The following is a 23,592-nucleotide window of genomic DNA, read 5'->3' on the forward strand; positions in this document are numbered from 1 at the left end:
TCAATCAGCAAGGCATTCCATAAATAAGGGGCCACAATCGAGAAAGCTCTATGCCTAGTAGATGACAAATGATAAGTCCGGATGTTGGGGACTGAAAGCAAACTTTGATCTTCAGATCGGAGTAATCTTTGGGGTTTTTTTTTTTTTGTCGTGACAGGAGCAACTTGAGAAACTGCAAGTCACTTCTGGTGTGAGAGAATTGGCCATCTGCAAGGACGTTGCCCAGGGGACGCCCGGATGATTTGATGTTTTATCATCCTAGTGGGAGGCTTCTCTCATGTCCCCGCATGAGGAGCTGGAGCTGATAGAGGGAGCTCATCCGCCTCTCCCCGGATTCGAACCTGTGACCTGTCGGTCTTTAGTCCTGCCGGCACAGGGGTTTAACCCACTGCGCCACCAGGGGCTCCATCTTTGGGGTTGGTAGGGGGATAAGCGGGCCCTCAGGTACGCCGGCCCCAGAACATGTAAGGCCTTAAAGGTTAGTACCAGCACCTTGAAAGTGATCTGGTACTCAATCAGAAGCCAGTGCAGCTATTGGAGGATTGAGGTGATACGACACCTCGCTGGCACTCCGGCGAGAAGATGAGCCGCCGCATTTTGCACCAGCTTCAGTTTCCGGATCACTGACAAAGTAAGGCCAATGTAGAGGGTGTTACAGTAGTCAAGCCTCGAGATGACCGTCACCTGGATCACCATAGCCAGGTCGTTCCTAGATAGGTATCTTCACAAATACTCACAGAATTGTTTCCCAAAAATAGACTTTGCTGAAAACATTTACATTCTATTAAAGCATTGTTTTATAATCAAAAGTGATTCATCCATATATTTTTTTTTAAAAAAAAAAACAACATTTTTCACAAAGTGTAAACCACACCATCTATTTTCCTTTATTAAATGAAAAAAAATCAATTTTGGCTCAACTTTGCATAAGACAAGCCAGCAAAAAAGAAGGGGTCAGTGTTTGGAAGACCCATCATAATGCATCCAACTGTGTCCAAGTGAAATGGATATCATATGGCTTTCCATTAAGGAGAAAAAATGGAGGCGGGGGGACACTTCATAGTTATCTGCTACCTCATGCTATTATTAATGATGGGAAAATAGAAAGTAATCCATCTGAGGTGAATTGTGGTCATTATGATATGCCTTACATAGTCTGTGTGATGGTCATTCTGATAGTTTTATGCAGCACAGATGACTTGTGAATTATTCTTATGGCTTGCTATTTCAGCTCTGCAAAATTCCCAAACATTTCTATAGCTCTTTATCAGGTGATAAATTCTGAACAGGTACTGGGGTTAGGAGTGCAAGGAGATTAAGGGAAAGTATGTGGGTAATATGTTAACATCTTGAATTATGCATGCTCAGAGTATTAAGGAGGAAGAGTCCCAGATTAGGGTTCAAATCCATGCTTGGCAAGAAAAACCAACTCTCAACCTGAGGCCATGGCAACCCCCTTATGAACGATTGATGTCAAGAAAGTCCTGTGATAGATTCACCTTTGGATTCCCATAAATTTGAAATGATGTGAAGGCACGTAACAAAACAAACTGATATTCCAATATAGTCTAGATATAAATCTTAGTTGTATCATGTGATTTCCTTATTATACAGAGAGGAAAGTGGAGAAAATATAGTTTTTTACATTATATAAATATATTTAATAGTTTATAGTTAAGATGATCTAATCAAACAGATCTAATCAAACAGACTACTGGCAAGTCTTTGTGTCTGCCAAATTATTGGGGATGTGGAATAAATGTTAAAAATACATTCCAGAGTTTTCTGTCATGTTAAAAAAGAAGGAAAAAAGCTGGCTCCCCTTTACTTATAATTGGAGGCTTTCCATTCTGTATCCTTGTACTTCTGCACATTTAATTACTTTGTAGAGGAGAATCACACAGCAATGAGTTTTCAGTACACTTCATCTATTGTTGCAAAGGAACAGAACTTTCCGCAGTATGTTCATAAAATATTTGGATTTAGTGATTGGCTCTGGATAGATGATTTGCTACCAGGCAGGGGTTTTTTTTAATCACATGGAAGGAGATTACATTTTATTTTTGGTATAAAGAAATATACATCACCTAGTGCAGAAGCACAGTTGGCTGAGGTGTGAGTTTTCTTTGGCTGTACCTCAAGCATCAATTAAATCTCTTGAACACCTCAAGATGGCCTGAGAATTGCATGCCCACCACCTGATTCAAATTCCTCCTTTCACTTCACTCCTCTTGCCTTGCTTTTTAAAAAATAAACTCTAGGACTGTTTATTGCAGAAAAAAGACGAGCAATCACAAATTAGATTTAAGTGAACATTGTGATGTTCCATTTCCTGGAGCACTTTAGACTATATAGGATCTGTTTAATAAGATATTTGATGGGCCCAAGAGCATTTTAGGTAGCTATCATGCAAGCAGCATGAAATAGTTTGGACAAAACTAGGAAACTTAATCTCTACAAAGCTGCCAAAGTGAAGCTTGGCAATGGCATCAGGATTATTTGGAAGGTTACATGTGCCCAGTGTCTGCTGTCAATCCACCAGAAAAGCAGAAGGAGAAAGATTCTCAGAGGAAATGTATTTTGGCTTAAACAGAGACTCTTGTGGGATAATGATTACAATTACAGTGGTCTTCAAGACCTGAGCAAGATGGTTGATGATATGGTGAATCTATGAATAAGAGACCTCCAGGTTACCTAAGTCAAAATTAATTTGACATCAGTTAACAAGAACATCAAGCAATACTACTCTGTTCAGTGGATTGAATCCAGGGTGGCACTATGTGGACTTCTACTCATTATACACTAAGGGAATGGGAGGTCGTTTTCACAATTCCCCTTACACTATGACCCTTCTGCTTACTGAAAAAATGTTCTGTGAAGTAGCATAACCAGTGACATTGGAAGCTGCAGATGGAAGGAGACACTGATGAGTGAGTCAATAACTCGCGACTACATGGACGGATGGTGATGAACTACGATTTTATTTTGACAACTTGGCCAATGTAATTATATGACTGTATTTTAGTATTTTAATGTTTTAGTGTATTATGGGATGTGATGTTTTTAAACAATTGTTTGTGATACTGTTGTTGTGAACCGGCCTGAGTCCCTCTACGGAGGTGAGAAGACCGGTATATAAAAGTTCTAAATAAAATAAAATAAATAAATAAATAAATTTATGAAAATTGCATCCTTACCCCCAGCCTTGAACATAGATTTCCCCTTGAAACATTGTCCCTTCCATGAATGGGAGAAATCACCATTGTTCATGGAACAGTCAATCAGGAACCCATTCAGAGGCACTTAGGGCTGGTTCAGAAAGGATCTTTATTTCAGGAACTCCCACAATAAAGGAGGGGCTGTCCAGACAACATTCTGGACAGTCCCACATTAATTCCTGCATTAATTCATTAAATCCTGGTTTGTAGCGAATTAATTTGATAGTGCATTTATTCCGCTCCTTCTTGGATAAATGCACTATTTCTAGGTCTGGATTGCAGAATACTGTCTGATAAATAAGCCCAGTAAACTGTGGCAATACCCACCCAACTCCCCCCAAGCCCTTAGAAAACTAAGAAGAACTTATGTGCCCTCCATTAAAAGCCCTGGCGAGCTCTCCCGGTGCATAGAAATGGCGTGCCAGGAGAGTGGGGGTGGAGGGTAGGAGGGAGGAAAATCGCTCCCCCCTCCTGCTCTCCTGGTGAGTCATTTCTATGTGCCAGGAGAGCATCATTTCTACGTGCCGAACAGGTATCAAGGGGCTAAAGGCAACTGGAATACAACAATATCCAGAGGACCATAGCTCTTAAGCCCTGGCTGAAACAGTGCTTTTTACTGCTGAAGGGTGTCTTGCAGGCTTCTCATTCATAGGGTTATCATAAGTAAAGGCTGACTTGATGGTGGATCGGGAAGGCGGATCTGGCCAAGGTGGTTCACGCCTTAGTCACCTCTAGATTGGATTACTGCAATGCACTCTACGTGTGGCTGCCCTTGAAAACAGCCCAGAAATTTCAGATGATCCAATGGGCGGCAGCCAGGTTGTTAACCGGGGCCCCTTACAGAGAGAGGTCATCCCTCCTGTTTAAGGCTGCCTTTCATCTACCGGACCCAATTCAAGGTGCAGGTTCTTACCTACAAAGCCCTGAACGGTTTGGGACCCGCCTACCTGTGTGACCGCATCTCCATTTATGAATCCACACGATCTCTTCGATCATCCGGCGAGGCCCTGCTCTTGATCCCACCAGCATCGCAGGCGTGATTGGTGGGAACGAGAGAGAGGGCCTTTTCGGTGGTGGCCCCTCGACTCTGGAACTCACTCCCTAAAGACATCAGACAGGCTCCAACTTTGGCAGTCTTCAGAAGGAACTTGAAGATGTGGCTGTTCCAGTGTGCCTTCCCGGAATAATGATTCCATAGCACTTTGTCCTCGAAAGCACTTTACATTTTCAAAGTCTGCTCGTATGCCCTTTCACAAATACCAGTATCACCTTCCATTCATGTTCCAGCATATTTCCAATTTTAACCTTACATTTGGCCTCCACTCTGTTTTTAATTGTGTGTTATTTTATTGATAATGTTGTTTATCTTATTGTCTGTGTTGTTTTTTAATTGCTTGTATTGTTGTTCTATTGCTTGTATTGTTGTTGTTTGGGCTCGGCCTCATGTAAGCCGCACTGAGTCCTTTGGGGAGATGGTAGCGGGGTACAAATAAAGTTAATAAATAAATAATAAATAAATTTGCAATAACCACCAAGTATGTGAGTGTCCATAACTGTTGGTGGTTAGTTATTCATACACTGAAATGTTCCTACAGTATATCTTGCTCTATTTTAGTTGATGACTCTGAATTACAGTGTAGCATTTCGGAACACAGATGGAAAGATTACATACTTTTTAACTTACTATATTTAAAATATTAACACTGGTTTAGAGAAGTAGCAGGTTTCAACAGCTTTTGATATACACACTCTCCAAATATTTTCTTTTACTGGACCCTATTAACACTAAGTTCTACTCAGACCTTTGCAAAGTTACTTTTTTGGACTATAGCAGCCACTATGAATTTCAGTACCAATAGTGATCTACAGTAAATTAATATGGTCCCAGAAAGATCTTTCTGAAAGTGGATCTGTTCTGGTCTTACCATACATGTGCTTGCGCCTGTCTGTATGTATACAAACACAGTCACAATTTCCACTGTTACTCACAGCAAATTTCATGAAAGGCCACTTCATAGGAATGATGGAATCAGGTTGACTTTCCCCAAGGAAATAAAGAAAACAATATGTATGGAACCTGGAGATGATGAAATTATTTGTTAATAAATTGAATGAACTGAGGCTGGTTTCTGTGGATATATTTATTACATGTCAGAAAGGTTTGAATATTTAATGAAATCAGAATTCTGTCCATGGGGTGTTTGTGCGCTGTCCCCTTTAAGTAGCCTTACGTGGTTACCCAAGACTTGATAAAAATTGGCAGTGCAGTATTCTCTTTCGAGGCACAATAATTCTATAGAACTTCATCAAAACTTTTCTGTCATAGTACTAGGAGAATGAGTTTTATCCATTTTGTACCTGAAATTACATATTATTAACAGCACATTAGGCAGTTTGTACAAAATTGAACTAATCAGAGAGAAGCATGCAATAGCATTAATTTGGTTTTTTTAATTTTTAATTTTTTTTCTTTTTGCCATTGTGTGGTAATGATTGATGCCAACACTTCCATTAGACGCATAACAGGATGAAAATCTGGAGAGAAAAGATAAATGCACTTGCTTTCTTTTTATGGGTCTCTTCTGAATTGCAAAGCAACTGTAGATTTAGCAGCATTTTTAAAAAAATTATAACGATGCATTAAATCTGTTCATCCAGTAAAGTATTCCTGATAAGGCACAAAAGCTTCAATCCTATTAAGGCAGTTACAGACATTTATAATTATACAGTCTATTAAAGGAACTCCAGTGGGTTCGTTCTGGGCCAGATTAACCATTATGCTAAGTACATTGTCATGCACAACCACATATTCACACACATGCACATAGACCCAGTCATCTCTCTATAGTTAAAAAAAATCATTCCAGCATTTTTGTACCATGCCTGATTCCTTCATCATATGACAGAAGATGTCAGACCAAGTTACCACTATACCTTTCAATTGCACGTTACATTAAAGATCTTTGTCGTATTCCTCTTATTATTAAAATCTCTTCCTTCACTGGTTTTGTGCTTTTTTCAAAATTCCATAATGCTCTGTGAGTTAATTGTGCTTTATCAAATACAATACAACCCCAGCACCCACGAGGCTGGTATCCATGGTTTCCTTTATCCACATCTGGCAAAATATGTTTAAGTCCTCCAGTATGACCCTGTGATATTTTTCATTCAAATGTCCTTGATTTCAGTAGGGTTTGTTGTTATGAGCACTTTTTCCTATCGGCACTAAATCTAGGAAGACTTATGGATACAGTGGTTATACTGTATGTCATATTTTATCATAATGAAATGCACATAAAGAGTATAGTCCCTAAGTCCTGTAAGTAGGTTCATATACACTATTTTTCCCTAAAGTTTATTTTATTCCTTTAATGACATATGGCATCCTAGAAAAAACTTGTTGTTAACCCTGACACCAAATGGATAACATGATGTAGCCAGCAACATGGAATGGAAAGGAGAAAAAACAATGGAATTGGTGTAGGCACCCAAAAAACAAGTCTGAATCCAGGGTGGCACTATGTGGACAAGGCTGAAAAGGGCGAGAGACTTTCTATTCCAGATCCCAACTTATAGAATTCCCTGCCAGGGAAAGGTAGATTGGCTTTCTCTCTGCCTTGTTTCTTGTTCATACAGGTCTTTGAATACTAACGTCCTGTTTCAGAAAGTATTTTAATTGAAGTGAGCTGTATTTGTAGTTTTATCACAATTGCTTTATTTTAACTGTCTTTTAAAATTGTTTTATATCTATATGATATTTATTTATTTATTTATTCATTTATTTATTTAACAATTCTGTACCTTTCATTGTATTTTTGATTAGAATTTAACCTTTGGTCCTGTGTTGGGAGAAAAGCAGGCTGTAAATTAAAGAAATAATCCAGTCCCTGGAATAATAGCAGTGGGATACATTGGCTTGAGTGTTGGGACCAGATGTTTGGAACTCCTAGATTCAAATCCTAATCTAGTTGTAAAGACCAGTCGGTGTCTCCCAAAAAACTAAGAATATATTATTCTTTTTTTCTCGGAAGAAGAAGCTAGAAACATACAATATGGAACATTTTTAACATGGGGATGCATGTGGACCGTGGACTGTGCATTTCCCACTTCTGGATCAAAGCATGTTTGTGTGCTTTTTGTAGTTGTACACATTTTAAGCCTTCTATATATTTTTTAAAAATCATGCCCAATTTAGTTGACTCACCATTGTGTGCCTACCTGGAGCATGGTGCCTTTTGTCTCGTACCAAATCTTGGTAAGTGTGAAATGGATTGTGTTTTTGACAATCTCAAAATCACCAAAATTCTATACATTCTTCCATTGCAATCACTGTATTGTCCAAAAATTAATTTAGCTTCTCTGTCATATTTATCTCTGTAACCACCACACACACACACGCCTTCACTGCTGTTCTGTCGGGAAGTGTCCACAAAAGGAAGAGGAAGTTTCTCCCCTCCTCGGTTTCTCATCCCTACCATTATGTTGCATGCTGGGCACAAGGAACAACTGGGAAATTTAGACTCAGTATAATTATCTTGAAGGATTATTTGTTTTTGTTCTATAATTATTCTAAAAAGGAGGCAGGGAAGAGCTATGTGTTGTTTCCTTCATTTTTCTTCACTGCTGGAACAGTGAGGAGGGTTTTTGTGTAGTTAGTTCACTGAGATATGAAGAAGTGATCAGACTGAGTTCCGCTGCTGCACAAATGATCCAAACTGGAGAGTAGTCCTTTCCCCACAAACTAATTTCTGAATCTGTTATTAGAGTTTTCACCAGCAATTACAAGGGGAGAGAGTTTTTGTTCTTACCCGTAATCATCACTTTGAAGGAAGTTCCTGTGGCAACCCTCAATTACCCTATATATTGTCAAGGTTATGTTCAAAATTGATGTTTGAAGTTCATCTTTGTAATGAAGGGCTCTTAGTCATAACTTTTCCTAGAATTTCAATTAAAACCATTTTGAATGCCCAGAGCAACATGAGCTGGTGTCCTAACATTGCCTCTGGTCTGAGTGGCAGAACATCACCCTAGCAGCCAATTCCACTGACACTCAAAATGAAACTTTTCAAGTGCATATTCATAATTAAGCTGAGGGTGCAGTATATCATAAGTTAATTATATGCCATTAAAAGACATTTATAGAGCTGTAATATGCATATATGAGATCAATCTAATTGTCATGTAGTTAACTTCAGTTATTTAACCAAATAATGTATTGTGGCATTTTAATTATCAATTCCACATAGGAATTTCTTGTTAAAGCCTCTCCTGTTTCAGAACGTCATGTTGAGAACAAATACAGGCATGGTTTAAAATGAGCAGTTGTTGAACATCAGGTGCTTATTCAGCCAGTTTGAACAGAAGAGAAAGCTCTGTTTAAGTACACCCCTGAAAAGACTAAATTATTTAAGAAATCATCCCTTATTGATTGGGCTCTCTCTATTGTTTGACAAATTTCTAAGAAGTGAGAGGAAGCTTGGCTATTTTGCTTAACAGTGTTAGAATGACAATTTGCATGAAAGGTACATGGGGGAAGTGTTGCTCACCTTTGTCCATCTGTTTCTGCCAACAGCAGATGTGTATGTTTACATTTCATTACAGAAGGGACATGTGCTGTAGTGTGATCGTGAAAAGACAAAACAACTTATGAAGAAAGATGTTGGATGACGTCTCAACAACTAGGTGTCTGTAAGGAATGGTAAGAGATGTCAGTGTATTTCACAATCAAAGTTATTAATGTTTGCAAGCAGTAGTTGAGTAGGGGCCAGTTCCAACCCACCACTCCACACAAAGGTTCTAGCAGAGAAATAAGGCAGATTTAGTTTCTTTGTGAAAACTTTATGGTATAAAGCAGCTTTATTAGCACATACTAAAGATTTTATAATATCTCATGGTAAAAGACACTAAAACATGGGCTCTTCAACCATGGAGGATAGAGAGACAACTATAGTCTGCTCTCCGACATGGAGGGCAACACAACTCTAAGTAACCCAAGACTAAATGATGCCAGAAGACAGAATGTGTTGGCAAGACCATTGAACAAGAAATTTATTATATGGCTAAATTCTCCGAGCTGAACAAAAAGATCAGAAATCCTATTCTTTCCAATGTTCTTAGGAAAATCTATACATGTTTTGCTTATCCAAATATATTTTCTTATAAGTTCAGAGACTTTTTATACCAGTTCTTTAGATCAGTTTATTTTAAGCTAGTACAAAGTCAGAAAGAACAAGAATAGTTTGTGTGGGTCCTCATAGACACACTAACTAGAAACTATTGTAGTGAATACAGACACTGCTACTTCGAGTGGTATTTGGGTGTAAATCTTCCACAAAAATCCTAATCTCTAATTTCTCAAGCAGAGGACATACCTTACAGGTAACCCATATACAAACACATGTTAATGTGGAAGAGATAGAAGCAAATGTGAGAAGAGATGTCCTTTCACCTTTTCCTTTTCCCCCTCCTAGATAATTAGTACCCACAAAAGTGTATGAAAGACAGCTTTAATCACCATCTGGGCCTCAAAACCGGTTCTAGGATTCTTGTGTAATTGTCTGACAGTGAAACCACATTCTTCAATGCTGGTTTGAAACTGACTTAACTGGTCAGTGGAGGTGTGCCCATACCCTTTTGACACTGGGATGCAATATGTCTACTGTCTCAATAATACATATACTATGAGATGGGGTGCACGTTAGTGTAGTCTTTCAGACTGAGGTGAAGTCAGGACAAAAAGATAGAAAGAATCTCAGTCTACCTTTGGTCTTACATTAGTTTCTTAAGAGACTTCTACATTAATAGAACCACTGTAGAATGTGATAAAAGGCAAAAGGACTTATCAAGATGGTAGGGGTATGTGTGTGTGTGTGCACATGCGTGCGTAAGAGAGACAGAAAGGTGGTAAATGCCTTTCCACACAGAGACATTTTTCCAGAGAAACACAAACATAAACATAATCCCAGTCAGCAATTGCCATGCACCTGACTGAGCATTGCAAATAATTAATGTAGCTGCTTCGAGTCTCTTTGTGGAGAGAAAAATCAGGGTATTCAACATAATAAACAGAAGAAGAAGAAGAAGAAGAAGAAGAAGAAGAAGAAGAAGAAGAAGAAGAAGAAGAAGAAGAAGAAGAAGAAGAAGAAGAAGAAACAGTAACAACAACAACAGCATGGCCTCCCCTGTCTTTACAGCCTCTTTCCCTCCAAAATAATTAAAAGACTACCTCCAGTACCCGACCCGGGTTGCAGTGCCTGTGTTAGGGACTGAGTAAGGAGAAACAATTAAAAAGTCATTGTTTGGTTTTGGATTGTATGAATGGTCCCATTAGAAATGAGGGCCTAATTCTTGCAGCCCAAGAACAAGCAATCAGAACAAATGCCATCAAACACAGCATTGAAAAGTCGATGACAAATTCCAAGTATAGACTCTGTAAGGAAGCAGATGAAATGATGGATCACATACTCAGCTGCTGAAGAAGGTCATGCAGACGGACTACAAGCAGAGGCATAATACTGTTGCTCAGATGATCCACTGGAACTTGTGCCACAAATACTGATGGGATCACATGCCTGAAAAAGTTACAGAAAATGAACACTTAAAACTATTCTGGGAATTCCAATTCAGACTGACAGAGTTTTGGAACACAATACCCCTAACCTTATGATCGTGGAAAAAAACAAAGTATAGATGTCGATCTTGCAATTTCAAGTGACAACAGAATTTACAAGAAGCAACTGGAAAAGCTTACACGATATGAGGATTCAAAGATCTAACTGGAAAGACTCTGGCACAAACCAGTAAAGGTGGTCCCAGTGGTGATTGGCACACTGGGTGCAGTGCCTCAAGACTTTGGCCTGCACTTCAAAACAATTGGCACTGACAAAATTATCATCTGTTAGCTGCAAAAGGCCACCCTACTCGGATCTGCACACATTGTTCACCGATGCATCACACATAATAAATAATAATAATAATAATAATAATAATAATAATAATAGTGTAGCTTTGTTACCAAGGGAAATAACATGAGCTCACAGCTTGAAACTGTGATTTCCTTTTCTGAAACATGTTTTAAATGAAAAAAGTAGATGTACAATAGGGTTGGGAGGAAATTTTAGATGAATGCCTCTTAAAAGAAATACTTCTTTATATAGTATGTACTTGGCCTCAACCATCAGCTATCCCATTTTTAAAACCCGTATTTTTGCAAGATGAACTGAATTCCCCCTTCTTGGTATTAAATAAAACTTGGCACATTTAAACACAACCCTGTTGCTGAGGAAAAGTATCTTATAAAAAAGATAGAAATAGTGTGGAATTGTTTATGCAGGTAAACTTTAATGGTGAAAATACAGCCGCAGTTATTGCTGCAGTAGTTGTTCTATAATTTTCACAGGTCTACTGTTGCTGAGGTTTGCAAGCAATGCAGTAATGCATTTGAAGAAGACTCATTAGATTTCAGTAATAGCCGGGGCCTAAACATTCTAGCGGAGATCTCTAGAACCAATCAATTTTTATTACCAAAGCACAAAATAAGAAAACTCAATTTTCCTCTGAAGCCTATATATATATATGTATATAATTTTTAATCGAATGAGTGGTTGTTCGTTATGCTTTCATTGCTTTCTTGAAAATGAGAGAAAAACTAATCAAGGAGAGGGGAAAAGATAACAGCTCTGAGGCACTGTGTGGCTGACCAAAATGGCTGCTTGGGAGTATGATATTCATTAGGTTACTAATACAAGACAGGAAACAAGTCTTAATTAAATAGGATGTAAATAACATAGTTCACTTTGAGAAAGGATGAGGATAAAGATCCTTCTGGCAATGTGCCAGCATGATCTTCAGCATTTGAGTATACTCAGTTTCCTTCTGCAAGGTCAGACCAGTTATTACTCTAAATATGGAACAGTGTGGAATTTTGGTTTTGGGGGAATGCTTTGATGAATAAATGGGTTACCCCCATTGGCAGTTGGTAATGCTAGAGTCAGTGGGGCAGTGATAGGTGCTGAGTGGGAAACCCATGCATTATTCTGTAAATGCTAAAAGCCACTGCACCTCCTACATGAATATTTGTGCAAAGAGGTTTGAGAGACCTGATTAAAAGTACAACTACTTGTACAGTTGTCCCTGTAGGATTCTTTTCATAATGAAAGTGTAGGGAGCATTCTAGCCTCCTTTGTCAACTCATGGAAAGAACAGCACTTTCTTCTCTTCTACATTCTAAGGAACTCACTAAGAGATAAACTCTTGCATAGCAGCTTCAAATAATAGGGTTGGAAGAGACCACAGGAGCCATCCAATCCAACCCCCTGTCAAGCAGAAATACATAAACAAAGCACTCTGATAGATGGCCATCTAGCCTCTGTTTAAAAACCTCCAGAGGAGACTCCATCACACACATGATGGGACTCAGTAAGAGGAGAGAACATTTGTTGTTGTTTTTACTCAAGGCTTTTGCAAAGTTGAGCCAATGGCTTTCACACACTTAAAGAAAAGAACAATGAGTACCAGCATGTTCTACCTTCTCCATATGATCGAGGTTCTAGATGATGCTGAGAACCTCAAGCATAGTTGAGACTCTTCTCTTGGCTGCCATTCCCTATGTGAGATCAATGATGGATTGAGAAAGCTGGAATACTCCTCTTTCTCATGATTAGTGCACAATGAACCCCAGAATCTGGTTTACATTGTGAGGATCTCATAATGTGCAGCATTCATGTTAGATTATTTTGAAGCTGGAAAATGGGATGCTTGTCTTATGCTTATATGAACTTTTATTTAGCTTGATATTACTTGCTATTGTTAATATTACTCCTTTAAAAAGTCATATGTACATCATTTCTTGTTCCAATGTTAGTGACCATATTTAGAAAACTTTTTTAAATGGAACAGACGGGTAAAAAAACAGCAGTATAGATAACCCACTGTGGTGGCATTGCTTTCCCTCCTCTTTTCCCTATGTTACGTGGAGATAAAATATTGCACTGTTGGCACTGAATGCAGTTAGGAAGAAAACAATTAGGACATGGAATGGCCCTGCAAATATAAATTAAGATGAGCCAGGGGAAAAATGTTTGCATTAAACTAGAGAAGAAATATGAAACCATTCCTTTATTTTAACAAGTAATATTCATAACCAACAGAATTTTATTTTATTACACTTACAGTTCTTTTAACCATCTAGAACAATTCACAATATGAATATATGACCAGGTCTTCGGCAGAGGAGATTAAAGACTTTGTAAAAACTACAATTCTCATGATTCCATAGCATTATGTCAGGGCAATTGAAGTGGTGACCAACTGCATTATTTCTATAGTATAGATAAATTATTAGCTTAGAACCTTTTCAAAACTGGGTAAATGAATTAAAGGTAATTGTAGCTAATTCATCTGCTACAAATAAATTTGTTGATTTTTAAGCTCATACAGTTGCCATATAATGCTACAGGGCTCTTATTGTTTGCTCAAATTTGTTTGTTTGTTTGTTTGTTTAAAGTATTTCTACCTTGCCCTTGGCCCACAAGGGTTCCCAAAGTGATGAACAAATCAAAACCAATTAAAATAATACAGAGATAAAACATTTTTAAAAACCTCATTGAAACATTCTTTAAATCAAAACAACTAGAAGCAGCATAAAATCAATTGTATTATACAATTGTTTCCTAGGAAACTTCTAACTCCAATTCTACAAGAAGCTAAAAGGAAGGGGGTTTGCGAAACCAATTGCCATGACTCTGTTTTTCTTAAATCGTTGGCATTACAGGAGGAAAAACTAGATATAAATTACTTAAATTCGAAAATAGGCACTACAGCCATTTTAAAATATTTGAAAGGCTGCCATATTTAAGAGGCAGCCAGCTTATTTTCTATTATTCTGGAGCAAGGCTCATCAAACTTTTAAAGCAGGGAGTCAATTCACGGTCCCTCAGACTGCTTGTGGGGTGCAGGGGGGAATACATTTTGGGAACCCCTGCTCCAGAAAATAGAACAAGGAGCAATGGGTGCAAACTACAAGAAAAGAGAGTCCACCTAAACTTTAGGAAGAATTTCTTGATGGTGAGAGCTGTTTTGATGGTGGTATACCCTGCCTCAAAGTATGTGGATTAGCCTTTTGTAGAAGTTTTTAAATAGGCTGGATGGTCATTTGTCAGCAGTGTTTTGATTATATACTCCTGCATAGAAGACTGAATGTTGTTGTTGTTTATTCATTCAGTCTCTCCCGACTCTTTGTGACCTCATGGACAAGCCTACTCCAGAGTTCCCTGTCAGCCGTCACCACCCCCACCATCTTCAGAGTCAAGCCAGTCACTTCAAGGATACCATCCATCCATCTTGCCAATGGTCAGCTCCTCTTTCTTTTTCCTTCCATTTTCCCCAGCAACACTGTCTTCTCTAAGCTCTCCTGTCTTCTCATGATGTGGCCAAAGTACTTCATCTTTGCCTCTAATATCCTTCCCTCCAATGAGCAGTTGGGCTTTATTTCCTGAAGGATGGACTGGTTGGATCTTCTTGTGGTCCATGGCACTTTCAGAATTTTCCTCCAGCACCACAGTTCAAAAGCATCTATCTTCCTTCGCTCTGCCTTCCTTATGGTCTCACATCTATAGGTTAGTACAGGTAATACCATTGTTTTGACTATGTGGATCTTCATTGCCAGTGTTATGTCTCTACTCTTCACTATTTTATTGAGATTGGTCATTGCTCTCCTCCCAAGAAGTAAATGTCTTGTGATTTCCTGGTTGCAGTCTACATCTGCAGTAATCCTTGCACCTAGAAAAGTCTGTTGCTGCCTCCACGTTTTCTCTCTCTTTTAGCCAGTTATCAATCAGTCTTGTTACCATAATCTTGGTTTTTTATGTTTAACTGCAACCCAACTTTTGCACTTTCTTCTTTCACTTTGGTTAGAAAGCTCCTCAGCTCCTCCTCGCTTTTGGCCATCAAAGTGGTATCATCTGCATATCTAAGTTTGTTAATGTTTCATCCAGCAATTTTGGTTTTTTCTAATTTTATGATTCTAAGCACACATGCATAAGCTAAGAAGCCATCCTTTCTCACACAAGTAAAATAAGGAAATTTTATGCACTTAATTTTTTGTGCTAGTTATAGTTGCTGATTAATAAAATAGTTTATGGTAATTGATCAGCCATCAATAACATGTGAACTGTGATAGGCACACTGATACAGAAAGTAATACCTGAATTATCTTGATAACTACCTGAAAACTGTCACAGAACTCAGACTGTCACCTTGTGATCTTCTTTCCATCCCCTTATCTGGCAATAATCTAAGTCTCCAAACAGAGGTTTCTTGTCGGGGTTCTGCCTTGTATTCTTTTTCACTTTCAATTTGTTATGATGTGTGTCCCAAGGCAATGATTTCCCCTTCAAGTTGAAGCAGACTTCCTAGTTATTTTAAACGCATCACCCTTCAACTCATTTGTTTCCTGGATGGGTTTGGCAGAGCTCGCAAAATGTTAGATTTCCAGGAAGTATCTCCTCATTAGGTGGAAGATAACATCACAGAGTGTATTGGCAAGTGGGTTGTCAAGTTGTCTTTGAATGACTGAAACTGAAATGAAACCAGGTTTTGGAAGTTTAAAGCAATAGGAGGCTTAATGTGTAACACAAAGCGGCAAAGAAAATAAAAAGCAGCAAAGTCTGTACTGCTGCAAGTCAACATGTTAAAGATGAACCAGTCCAATAAATTCCAAGATAGTGAAAGTATTTTTCCTCACAAAATAATCTTTCCTAGGAATGCTGGTTTGTCTGTTGTCAGTAGATGGTGATCCACCCCAACTATAAATGAGCTATCCAGAGTGCAGAACTCCATCACTATACTAGTTTGAGAAGCTATCTAAGTTCAGACTACATAAACCCAGAGGCTCCCTGGCTCATCGGCACTGAAGTACCTCCTCCAATTCCTTCAATATCAGATGAGGAAAGCATCTAGTTTTTCAATGAAGAGGGGTTTTTTAATGGAATGGTGCTCCCGTCTGTCCTCTGCTCTGCTATGTTATAGAAGCTCTCTTAAGTTGTACTACAGTCATTTCTTTTTCTGTAAATAATTATCCTACAGCAGGGAGAATATTTAAATAATTCTCCCAATAAATGACTCCAACCTACTTACATGGTTCTTTCCCCATGGAATAGTACTTACTCACTTTACTTAGGCAATCCCTCGTTGGACGAGTAAGATGGTCTTCCATTATGGATTTCTCTGTGGGTCCGTATGTGGCTGTGGAGCCCTATTCTTGCTCTGCATCTTCTTCCGCAGTGAGGGCATTGGTTTCCAGGTGGAAGGCGGTCCCAGTCGGGGTTGGCTTGACGCGCCTTCCACCTGGCACGTTTCTCTCTTTCACCCTCCCCTCGTGCCTCCTCAAATTCTGCAGCACTGCTGGTCACAGCTGTCCTCCAGCTGGAGCGCTCAAGGGCCAGGGCTTCCCAGTTCTCAGTGTCTATGCCAGAATTTTTAAGGTTGGCTTTGAGCCCATCTTTAAATCTCTTTTCCTGTCCACCAACGTTCCGTTTTCCGTTCTTAAGTTCGGAGTAGAGCAACTGCTTTGGGAGACAGTGGTCAGGCATCTGGACAATGTGGCCGGCCCAGCGGAGTTGATGTTGGAGAACCATCGCTTCAATGCTGGTGGTCTTTGCTTCTTCCAGCACACTGACGTTTGTCCGCTTGTCTTCCCAAGAGATTTGCAGGATTTTCCGGAGGCAGCGCTGATGGAAACGTTCCAGGAGCTGCATGTGACGTCTGTAGACAGTCCACGTCTCACAGGCATATAGCAGGGTTGGGAGGACAATAGCTTTATAGACAAGCACCTTGGTCTCCCTACGGATGTCCCGGTCCTCAAACACTCACTGCTTCATTCTGGAAAATGCTGCACTTCCAGAGCTCAGGCGGTGTTGTATTTCGGCGTCGATGTTGACTTTGGTGGAGAGGTGGCTGCCAAGGTAGCGGAAATGGTCCACATTTTCTAATGTTACACCATTAAGCTGTATTACTGGCATTGGAGAGGGATTGGCTGGTGACTGTTGGAACAGCACCTTGATTTTCTCAATGTTCAGTGACAGGCCAAGCTTCTCGTATGCTTCTGCAAAGGTGTTTAGAGTGGCTTGTAGATCTTCTTCTGAATGCGCACAGACGACATTGTCATCAGCATACTGGAGTTCTATAACAGCTGTTGTTGTAACCTTGGTTTTGGCTTTCAGTCTGCTGAGGTTGAATAGCTTGCCATCTGTTCGATAGATTATTTCCAGTCCGGTGGGAAGCTTCCCATCAACAAGGTGAAGTATCATAGCGATGAAGATGGAGAATAGAGTTGGGGCAATAACACATCCCTGTTTGACACCGGATTCCACTTTAAATGGGTCACTTTGGGAGCCATTGCTGTCCAAGACTGTTGCCATCATGTCATCATGGAGGAGCCGCAGGATGTTCACAAATTTGTTAGGACACCCGATTTTGTGGAGGATGGTCCAGAGAGCGCTGCGATTCACTGTGTCGAATGCCTTTGCAAGGTCGATGAATGCCATGTACAGAGGTTGGTTTTGTTCCCTGCATTTTTCCTGGAGCTGTTGTGCAGTGAAGATCATGTCCACTGTTCCTCTGGAGGGGCGGAAGCCATTCTGAGATTCTGGGAGGGTGTCTTCTGAGAGGGGCAGAAGGCAGTTTGCAAGGATTCTTGCGAGGATTTTCCCAGCGGAGGTTAGAAGGGAGATACCTCGATAGTTACCGCAGTCTGTTCTTTCCCCTTTTTTGAAGAGGGTGATGATGGTGGTGTCCTTGAAATCTGCTGGGATTTTCTCGGTCACCCACACTTTTTCTATGAGCTGGTGGAGTTGGTGTGTCAGCTCAGGTCCTCCCTCTTTAAAGATTTCAGCAGGGATCCCATCTGGTCCACTGGCTTTGTTATTCTTCTGTTGGCTGATGGCATTGCTGACTTCTTCCAAACTAGGCAGTGCTGCAACCTCATCCCTGGTTTGTTGTTGTGGGATTTGTGAGAGGACCTCTTTGGCCACATTGGAGCTGCGGTTCAAGAGGCTTTGGTAGTGTTCTTTCCAATGTAGTGCAATTGAGTTTTGGTCCTTCAGGAGTTTGGTTCCATCTGATGAGCGTAGAGGCTATATGCCATGGTTTCTTGGTCCGTAGATGGTCTTTGTGGCTTTAAAAAATCCCTGAGCATTATGGGTATCTGCCAGGTGTTGGATTTCTTCGGCCTTCTTTGTCCACCAGATGTTCTTGAGTTCTCTTGTCCTTCTTTGGACCTCAGCTTTTGCACTGGCATGGATCTTTTTCTTAGCAGCACAGTTGATGTCTCTCTGCCATGCTTGGAAGGCTTTCCTTTTCTTGTCAATTAGCTGTTGGATCTCGATGTCATTTTCATCAAACCAGTCTTGATGTTTCTTGGCTTGGTATCCAATAGTTTCTTCGCAGGCTTGGATGATGGAGGTCTTCAGTTTGTTCCAATGTTCCTCGACATTTTCAGGGTGTACTGTGGGTAGATGGTCCTTGAGTGCTGTTTGGAGATGGGCTCGTCTGGAGGGCTCCTGAAGGGCTTGGGTGTTCATTTTGCGCCAAAAGTTAACTGTGTGTCCAGTAATCTTCTTCCCTGAATCTACAATTTGGTGATGGATCTGTGCATTGTATGTTTTTACCCTGTTTCCCCTTCCGTTCCTTCATCCATATTGTGCTTCAGTAGTTATATTTATATTTTTAATGTACCAAACATACCAAGTTTGTATGAAAATGTGACTTCAATTTCCTGTGCTGGTCAATGACTGAAATAAATGATTTGATACCTCAATTTCAGTTTTAAAATAGATATGTGAAAAATGAAAAATCTGAGTTAAAACTTGGAAAACTTAAGTTTTTATACCACATCTCCTAGAATCTTCCAAACAACATGGCCACTACTTATATTAGCTTTTGGGATTATAGTACAAAGAGTAGCTTTGCCAAGCTCTAAGGCTGGTTAGAATGCTTATTTTTAATACAAATATATAGAATATTTGGAACAAAAGCAACATAACAGACAAGGATCACAAATTCAAATTGCTGCTGGTGTTCCTATGATTTTTCACCTAGTTAAAGACATAACTTAGAATGAATGGATGATGTCACTGTTCTAGCAAATTTTCAAAAACACAGTAAATTGCCCAGCAAGCACTGAAGTTTAAAATACAGTTTAGTGAGTTAGGTCATTAGAATTCATTAGAGTGGATGCCTCTTCTTCCAGTGAAACAGTAAGGTATGTTGCTTTCTTGGGAAAAAATATTAACATTAAAGGAAATGTTTTCTATGATTTCAGTTGTTAAACCAGCCTTGACAAGTAGTAGAATTGAGTAGCTGAAAGGGAGTTTAGGAAAGAATGGAAAAGAAGAAGAAACATGAGTCTTGGGATGGAATGAGGGTTGGATGAGGAATTATTTGTTTTCATAAAAGGAAACCAAGATTTTCAAGCAGCAAAGGCAAAACACAAAGCATTGTGACTCTCTCATACTTATATTCTGGAGTAGTTTTATTATATATTATCATTAAATATATAATCTCGAATAATATTATTAAGATTTGGAGTGAGCTGCAATCAATCCATTTATAATTTTGCTCACACAGTGCTATGCATTTGGATAATGAAGTAAACATGTTTTCTCTTTTTTCCCCTCTCTTTTTCTTCTTCATTAGACTTTCCCTTCCTCTTTCTCTCCCTAACCCTGCTTTATTATCACCTTCCAATTCCTTTTACTCCTTTTTACCCACCATTTTAATCAATAAATGTAGGATGGATTCAAATAAGAGCAAGCATGTTAGATATTTAATCATCAAAATGGAGGATGCTACAGATTGCATTAGGAATCTCTAGATCCTGCATACAAAACATGTCCTCTACCAATGTGCTTTGGAAAGCTCGCTTTTGAAACATTTCTCATTAAGCATCTACTTCTAGATTCACTGACTGCTCTTTGTAGCTATCATTTATTGCTGTACATCTGATCTATCAGTGCCCTCTAACTGAAATCAATTACTGCTTGTGAGCTTCAGCAATGAATACATGAAAAGTGGTTTTTGGAAAATAACATACAGACATACTCAGCTCAACTACAACAAAGCTTCAACTTTTTTTTTTTGTTACATCTGTGTAAACATTGGCTGCATGGCACCAGATTTCGAAATCCATGTCCTCCTTGCCTGCTAGAGAGCATAGGAAATCCAGCTCCCATCTAGGGCCTTTCCAGACAGGCCGCTGTCTCAAGAGCAGCCATGTTTTAAAAAATGTGGATGTTCCTGGGGGCCCATCTATACTCACCCCAGAAAGCACACACTTTCTGCGGTGGTTGTCCAGATGTTGTACTGGGACTTCCCTGTATTCCAGCATTCCTAATGGCCCAGTTGACTGGAATTGTCTGGGAGTTCCATTCCAATAAAATCACTTTCTCAAGTTCTGTGGACAATAACACATGAGTTCTAAAGGCCATTTTAAGTGTATTTATTGCATTTTAAATTTGGTTTTTTTTACCGCACTGTTACTATTTAATTGTTTTTTTAAAAAATGTATTGCACTTTTTATACTTGTCTGGTGTGGGGTTGTTAGCCACCTTGAATTCGCATGGGGAGAAAGGCAGGGTATAAGTTTGTATGCAGGATCCAGGGATTCCTAATGCAATAATAATAGTAGTAATAGTAATAATAGTAATAATAAATAACGTAGTTTCCAGTTTGATGGTAGCATTTATTTTCTATTTCCTATCATGCATTAACGGGTCTGTCAACATTAACCTTTTAAGCAGTGAACAATTGACTTGCCTTGGATGAACCTGGCATGCAGTCCTTTCAATCTCTCTTTATTCAAATGGGAGTTTCACCATATTTAATAATTATAGTCATATTTGCCCTCTCTAGACTCCTTTAATTCTGTGCAATCATTTTAAAATTCTTCAAGCTAGTTAAAAGGCCATTAGGCTGGTGTCTGCAAGAAGAATCTACAAATGCACAGGATCCATGCACTCAGATAAGAGCAATTACGGCTTCTAATCAGATAGATCCATAGTGGTGAAATAGCCTCATCTAAGAGGCTGGTCCCTCGGCGCCTCCATACCCCACTCTTCTTCAATCATTTCTTTTTACAACTACAGTTCTCTGCCTTTCTGAAAAGCTGCCTGGAAATGGAAAATACCAGTTGATCTCTGTTCTGCACTTACAAATAAGCGCCTTTTGTTGACATTGCCATCTTTTTAGTTCCAGGCAAAGACATAGTTATTTTTTTAGGCATCTGAACATTAGTAATGGCCTGCTGGCTGTGCACTGCTTCTGTGCTGTTTATTTCAGGCTGGATTCTGGAGAGAGTGGGGGGGGGGGAGTGTTTTCTGTAGTGTGGGTGGACACTTTTAGTTTTGTATCACTTTGAGATTTTGTTTTTCTGGCCTGTATTTTTATTCATTGGTTTACTGTGGTTTACATTGATTGTACTCATTATCAAAATTGTTGTGCTGTTGCATGTTCTTTCTTAACAACTGTTTTCACCAGTGGGAAGCAATGCATAGATTTAATTAAAATATTAACAACAACAAAACAACAAAGACCAAGATATTGCTGTGCATTTCAGCCAAAAGAGTATTATTAAATAATATATCAGATTTGCATCAAAACATTATCATATGAAAAGCTTGGGTATAGATTTTAATCAAGTTCATTTATTTTCTTTACCACCTATTTTCCCAGGTTTCGATCAGTATCCTACTCCCACTGCTCATTTTCAGTTCTCAGTAGCTGTTGTTTCCACTAACCTCATCACATGGAGGTCCAGAAGCCAGGAAACAGTGGGGGAAACCTTGGGGCAATGCCTACCTTTGCCCCCTTACTGTTGTGGATTGTGGGAAGTCATCTTACTACATTTCTGTGCTGTCCTAGGTTTCCTTGCATGCTGTCCCCGGCTTCTACAATGAGGAGACAAGTAGTCAGTCACTCAACTCCTCAGGGTTCCCTCTTAGTGCACTGCCGGCATGCTACCAGCATGGAGTCTAATAGAGCCCCGCTGGAAGTAACCCTGTGTCATATGATGGGCTCCGGTGGTTTCAGTCCTGGCAATATGCCGGCAGTGCGCTAAGATGGGGAAAACCACCTGTCTGATGAAGTCGTATGTGCAAAATGTGGAGAGAAGTTAGGGACCCTTCCAAGGGATGTATTTATACTTTCATGCACCATAGTGTGTCCCTAACCATGTTGAAATCTCAGATGTATGCATGGCTAGAACCATTTTGCCTACATTAAGGACTGTCTCTTGGTGATCTGTGGCCAGCGGTGACCAAAAACATAATTGCTGCCAATGTCAAATGACAAGATGGTACCCTAACCACTAAGCATGTGTACATACCAACTGCTCAGTCCACTGAATCTTAATTCAGTGGTGACAACACAAAAGTCTTCACTACTACAGCTAAAACAGAAAGCTAGCTTAGGGGTCGCAAGCTGGATTGAATGGCAAATACTGATATTTATTGACAGAAACATTTGCCTGATGACTGCACTGAAGGTAGAGGAGGATCAAATATGCTTGTGAGAAATCCTATGAATACTTTTAAACCCATGCTTAAGCCAGTGCCAGGACATCTCACCAGACTTAAAAGAATGAAGTACAAGATAGAGATTTCTCAAACATGATGCACAGCTTATAAAAGCTATTTTTGGACTAAAGTGGCCATGGTGGCAGGGGGGATGCTGGGGGGGGGGGGGTCCAAAAAATAAAGTTTTTCCAGGTCTAACATGGTACAGGAAACCGAATGTATCCAGCTATGCAGCACTATGATAAACCATAAATTGTTCTCTAGATATGTTCCATATTATTAAATTTTGTGGAGTTTTATGTGCTTTGTTTCCTATCTGAGCCTTCAAAATTTAGTAAGGAAAAAGCATCTAAATGGTACGAATCATAATGCACATTTTCACTTCACTTATTTCATTGCATGAAAATGAATGATCTAATTAAAGAGTCTTCTCCCACACTATTTTAAACCAAGAGAAAATGCCATAGAAAATAAATGACTCATGGATATCTCCCCAGTAAATAATTTCATCATAATTTCCCTATTCCTGAATAGAAATTTGATTATCAATGGGGGAATCAGGAAATGCCACTGGTATTTACTGCAAACATTTTGTAAATCTCATTTTAATGTAATTTTAATCCTATACTTAAGTTGAAAGCATACAAAAGTACTTGATATATCTCCTTTAGTGCATCTGAAATTCATACCACTGATAAATTTAGGCTTCAGGTCTGCAGACTCTGAGGTCTTACACCAGATCATTTAAGGTTAGTTTTTAATTGCGCTTTGCAAGTGTGAAGAGAAATATCTAATAATACAGTAGA

The 23,592-nt window shown here is 39.3% G+C and overlaps 1 long non-coding RNA gene across 1 annotated transcript in view; it reads right to left on the bottom strand.

Annotated features, from left to right (window-relative positions):
- Positions 1-10,079: 10,079 nt before the first annotated feature.
- Positions 10,080-23,592, bottom strand: part of LOC132772623 (uncharacterized) — a 32,340-nt gene continuing 18,827 nt past the window's right edge. Inside the window, exons 4-5 of the long non-coding RNA XR_009631246.2 lie at positions 22,010-22,159; positions 10,080-10,789 (exon numbers count right to left, since the gene is read on the bottom strand). This is a non-coding gene — a long non-coding RNA (uncharacterized lncRNA). The remainder of the gene's footprint in view (positions 10,790-22,009; positions 22,160-23,592) is intronic.

The sequence above is a fragment of the Anolis sagrei genome, chromosome 4 (genome assembly GCF_037176765.1).
Source record: "Anolis sagrei isolate rAnoSag1 chromosome 4, rAnoSag1.mat, whole genome shotgun sequence".
NCBI lineage: Eukaryota > Metazoa > Chordata > Lepidosauria > Squamata > Dactyloidae > Anolis > Anolis sagrei.